Here is a 6001-nt window from a genome sequence, read left to right as displayed (position 1 = left end):
CCTGGGTTGCCAGATATCCCTAAAACATTCTCACAGTTAAACACCCATTCGAAATAATTTACAAGTTCAATACACTAACATAACATAGAAACACTCAAACATAAACGATAAAAAACTAATAACCATAATCCATAAACGTACATCTACGCTTAAATATAAACATTTCAAAACAGCCTATTATTAAAAACACCTGGCAACCCGAAGCACAATTTGACAATATTACTGGCGCAGTCCTAAAGCCCGCATGGTATCATCCTGACTAAAGAAAACAATTACGTCATTGACACGCCCCCTAACTCCATCTAGTGGATGCATTTATTTACTCTAATAATTACTATTTAAATAAACGAATGAATCTAATAATTAATATTCTAATAAACTCTATCAACATCAAGGTCTTGTGAAGGGGGTTATAACGATGATTGCATTAGGATGGGTGATTATAGGGTTAGTGTTTAATTAATTATGGATTTGTTAACTTGTAAGGAATATATAAACATGTTTTTTTTTTGGTGTTGTGCATATTTTTTTATATTGTGCTTTGTTCAAAATAAAAATTAAAATAAATATATTTGGGACATACTAAAACGCTTAACGTGGAAAAATCCCTTATCGCTTGATGCGTTTTTAAAAGACCAAACTCAGTAAACGCATTAATAATAAAGCATACCATGTGCAGGCAAGTACATGAGTCCCGAATACGAACATAACACGTTTAATTACACGTTAAACGTTTTTAACAGAAAAGGAGCATGTATAATACTGTAGTGATAATATATACTGTAAATTATGTATACGGTGCTCCCCCGGAATTTAGTTGGACACTAAGGAAGGAGAAATGAATTAATACCGATTGGCCAGGCAGAGGGACAGTGCTGGGAAGGATGTGCTGCAAGTTCGAGTAATAAAGGATGCAGATGGAAGTGTGTTGACTAGCAAAGAGATTGTGTTAAGAAGTTGGGACGATGGATGAGGTGGAGATGAAGCAGGAAGTGGATAGAATTAGTAAGGAGGAAGTGAGAGCAGCTATTAAGAGGATGAAGAGTAAAAGTCAGTTAAACCAGATGACATACCAGTAGAAGCATGGAGATGTTTAGGAGAGATGGCAGTGGAGTTTTTAACAAGATTGTTTAAGAAGATTTTGGAAGGTGAGATGATATTGTTATTTGTAGTGAGAGTAGGGAGCAGGTTGAGAAGAGCCTGGAGATGTGGAGGTACGCACTGGAGAGAAGGGGAATGAAAGTCAGTAGGAGTAAGACAGAGTACATGTGTGTGAATGAGAGGGGGGTCAACCTGGGGTCAACAGTGCAAAGTAATGGAGAATGTGTTAGAGAAGTGAAGAAAAGAGTGCAGGCAGGGTGGAGTGGGTGGAGAAGAGTGATAGCAGGAGTGATTTGTAATAGTAGAGTATCTGCAGGAGTGAAAGGGAAAGTTTATAGGACTGTGGTGAGACCTGCGATGTTGTATGGTTTAGAAACAGTGGCATTGAGTAAAAGACAGGAGGTGGAGCTGGAGGTAGCAGAGCTGAAGATGTTGAGATTTTCATTGGGAGTCATGAGGACATACAGGATTAGAAATGAGTTTATTAGAGGAACATCTAGGATGTTTTAGAGACAATGTGAGGGAGGCGAGATTGAGATTGTTTGGTCATGTGCAGATGAGGGACATGGGGTATATTGGAAGAAGAATGCTGAGTATGGAGCCACCAGGTGGGAGGAAAAGAGGAAGGCTAAAGAGGAGGTTAATGGATGTGGTGAGGGAAGACATGCAGGTAGTTGGTTTGAAAGAGGCAGATGTAGAGGACAGGGGGGGTATGGAGACGGATGATCTGCAGTTTGTTCTGGTCTGTTTGGTGTGTTAAAAACTCTTTGTTATCACATTAAGCCACGTTAATATTGACTTGTTGAATTGTGTTAATCGGGTTTCTTGCTTTAGTAAAGCCATTCATTCTCACTGCATGAGATGGTGTAATAACTATATAATTAAAAGCAAAGAACAAAAACAGTTGATGCAACAGTTTAGTTGACCTTATAAACTACATCCCATACGGTGACATAATCCAGTATTCAGATGGACCAGGATGTAAGTGTAGATGTTCAAGAATGACTTAACTCTTGAAAAGGTACAATTCAATTTAAATTGTAAAGCATTTAATAAGGTACAAAAGTTAGTCCCACTAACTTTAGTCCCTAATGAACAAGCCAGGAAAAGCTCCCAGAGACTTCACGAAATAGAAACAAGAGAACCCAGAGTCAAGAATCCATGCTCAACTGGGTGACACTAAATGTCCATTCATTATAATTCCACCATTGTTATCAACTGTACACTGATAGACATTAATGCAAAATTGTAGTCCTAAGCCATTGCAGTGCAGTGTAGTGCAGTGTATATTAATTACAGTCCAAATCCATCTTCATAGTTCAACCCTCCATAGTAACCTATTGGACGTCTTTAGGCTGTTTATATGTGGGGCTATCCACTGCTGTGCTAGAAAGAGATGAAGTTATAATCTCAGGTGGATGCAACCTTGCAGTGTCTGAGTATGTGCATGTGGCAGAGTTTATAAAAGAGTGAAATAAAGAAAGAGACAAGATCACTGGAAAAGATATAAAGAATCTGGCATGTCCAAAAAGAAGAAAGATACAAAACCACTGGAAAATATATAACTGAATCCAACAAGTCTGGAAGGAAGAAAGGGGCAGGATCACTGAACCAGATATAAATGAATCTGGCAGATCTGGGAAGAAGAATGGGAATGTATCACTAAAAGAGATATAAATGAAGAAGAAAGGGACAAGATCACTGAAAGAGATAAAAAGAATCTGGCATGTCCAGTAAGAAGAAAGATACAGGATCACTGGAGAAGATATAAATGAATCCAGCAGGTCTGAAAAGAAGAAAAGGATCACTAAATGAGATGAAGTTGTAATTTCAGGTAGATCAACCCTGCAGTGTCTGTCTGAGTATGTGCATGTGGCAGAATTTTTAAAAGCTAACAACTTCAGTATTCAAAGCAACATACATGCATTAATACATCCTTTCGAAAGCTCTTTATCAGCTTGGAGAATGCGCAATACAGTTGCCACTAGATGTCACCAAGTGATCTTAGATGTTCCCTTTAACCCATGAAGGTGCATCATTGGAAATGTAATGTAAATATATACTCACATATTTATACAGACTCCCATTAGCATGACATGATCTTGTGGAACTTCATGATATGAAACATCCAGCAATTTATTGTCTTTGCTGCTCAGTTTACAGGATATTAATTTTTTGCTTTTTAAATATTTGTGCTTCTTATATGGTGAATTAATTATTTAGTGATTTATAATTAGAATTTTAATTAGGATTATACATTTATAGTGATCATGTAGCACATTTAAAAGCACCGTATTTTAATGTAAGTCTATAGTGTAAGGCACCACATATCCATATGAAAAGATCGATAGGTCGAATTTTACTTCCTTCTGTTTCAGGTATCCTTCATCTATTACCCAGGACAGTACTGAGGATACCTTGGATTCTTATTGGACACGGGTTTATATGTACACATGAAAACTTAACATATTAACATGTAGTATGGGGTTTCAATGTCTGGCATTTAATAGCTCCGTAGGTTGAAGCAGCATGAAATCATCATATTTGATCTTTCACGTCATAATATTTCCTACAAATTGCTCTCAGGATGTTTTTTCCATTGAAATTGTTGGTTGCCATTGAAATCTGCAATTCCGAGCATTATCAACATCAATGCTGCTGGTTTTAAACCACTGTTTTTGTAGGGTTTTCGGGCTACTATTTAAATCGTTTATCTCTCTCTCTTTCTTTTGCTCTATGCCACAGCGTGCCATGGTCATCTGCACTTGGCTGCTCATGGCAGGACAATTGGTACCCCTTACACCCTCCCCTGGCCAGGAGAGAGTCATAAAAGTAGCAGAAAGACGCATTAAAGGTAGTAAATAAACACATCCAGCTCAGTGAACTGTGAAAGTTTTTTTTTTTTTTTTTTTTTTTTTTTATAGCTTTGTTAAGACCAGAATGCACAGATGTTAAAACAGGTTCAGATGTAGCGACAGATGGTGTTTGATTATTAAGCAGACTGTTCGCGTAATGCAAAGATGCTGCTTCAGCCCAACTGTAAGGAGTCCGTCTGCTCAGACCCTGGGGTGGGGTGGGGTAGGGTGCGGTGAGGGGTTTGTGGGGAGTGTTTGGGGGACAGTGTGACGAGGGGGACTCAGGTGGCCCAGTGGTTCTACAAGAGGGAAACAAATGATCATGGGTGATGTGCAAGAATTCTTAAAGAGAGAATTCTTTTTTTGTTCTCTTAAGCTTGGGTTTCTCTTCTTGTACGCTTTAGGCCTTAAAGTATCATGTCTGTGCAGGAACGACATCTAAACATCTGTTAGAGAATCTTCAATCTTGGAGTCGTCTTGAGTGTGTTTCTGAGATGCGCTTTTGAGTAATGAGTTCTCAGCCAGAACATCTCCTTGCCTTAAAGTATCAAAAGCAGTTGTAAGTTCAATCATGATCTCATGAAAACATCAAAAATAACAGCGAGAAGACTGAGGTTTACATAAAAAAATTTATTTGAAATATACAAACTGGAGGTCGATCAATGAATCGGTTTTGCCAATGAATTGGGACCGATAGTTTTTCCGGGTTGCGTCTATGCTGGAGGGGCTGAGAAGCTCCGCTGTCATTATATTGTAGGAGGGCGAATCACCGACACCACATTCTGTTTGTTTTGACATGTGAGACTTCACACTGTACCTAATTCGTGCTACTTCATAGTGCATTAACTAGAGTTTAAATTAATATTTATTTATAAATGCATTAGTAAATGTTAAAATTAACAAACGATCAATTAACAATACTTCTAAAGCATTTATTATTTATTATTACTTTAAAGCATTACCATTTCACATAAATCCAAACAGTCATGCTTAAAATGCCCATTTTTAAATGTCTTTATCAAGTCCAGAGCATTGAAATAACATTTATTGAATTTTTTTATTTGTAATAAAGTTTAGTACTATTTTACAGAGTGTTATGTCTTTTTTTAATACAGTATCCATTTTAAAAACTATCGGTTGATTAATCGGTTATCGGCAAGTACGATCCAGCCTAGCTCTCGGTATCGGTAAAATCCACAATCAGTTGTCCTCTAGAAGAAACATGGCATGGACGTTATGCTCATAATATCTTCTTTGAGAGAAAGAAAGAGAGACCTGGTGGTAGCAGCGATTTTTTTCCCCCAACAATGAATAGGGCCAGTTCAAACACAGCTGTTTTATTGTTGTGCTGTTAAGATGTGCTTTTTTAATGGCACGATGATGAAACCAAACAGAAGGGGAGCGATTGACGGTACGGCTCGTCATTGTAGCGCAGGACGCTGGTGACCCTGCCTCCTGTTTGCTGGAGTCACTGGAGTGCTTAGGCAGCTAAAGAGTCTCTTTGTATCAGCGTGCCATTTACGCATTGCTTCCTTCATCCTCTCCAAGCAGGGTTGTTTCCCTCATTAAAATTTTTTGGGTTTTTTTTGAGTTGCAGGATATATGTAATATGTAAGAAAATACATTTGAAATTCGTGACTGTGGTGAGGGAAAAGCTCTATGACACTAAATGTGGAAGAAACCTTGATAGGACTTGTACTCATCTTAGTAATAAGAGGAAAACAATAATAGTTTAAGCAATCGCCTCATACTATTAAATGGCTGGAAAAATTGGAATCATTTTTGTTCATAAATTGTAGCAAGAGATTTTTTTTTTAAAGTTCTTTTTACAGGAATACATCTTATTAAATATAGTTTAAATCATAGTTGAATTGCATTGTCACAAAGCAATTTGACTCAAATAAATCCATTTAGAAAATACATTTTAAATTCATGACTGTAGTGAGGAGTGCATGAAGGACTGCAAAACTGCACGAAGACTATATGAGGAAGAAACCTTGAGAGGAACCAGACTGAAAAGACAACCTGATCACATCTGGGTGAAA

This window comes from Silurus meridionalis, chromosome 8 (genome assembly GCF_014805685.1).
Source record: "Silurus meridionalis isolate SWU-2019-XX chromosome 8, ASM1480568v1, whole genome shotgun sequence".
Classification (NCBI taxonomy): domain Eukaryota; kingdom Metazoa; phylum Chordata; class Actinopteri; order Siluriformes; family Siluridae; genus Silurus; species Silurus meridionalis.
The sequence above is the reverse complement of the archived record's forward strand: the minus strand, read 5'-3'. Positions refer to the sequence as shown.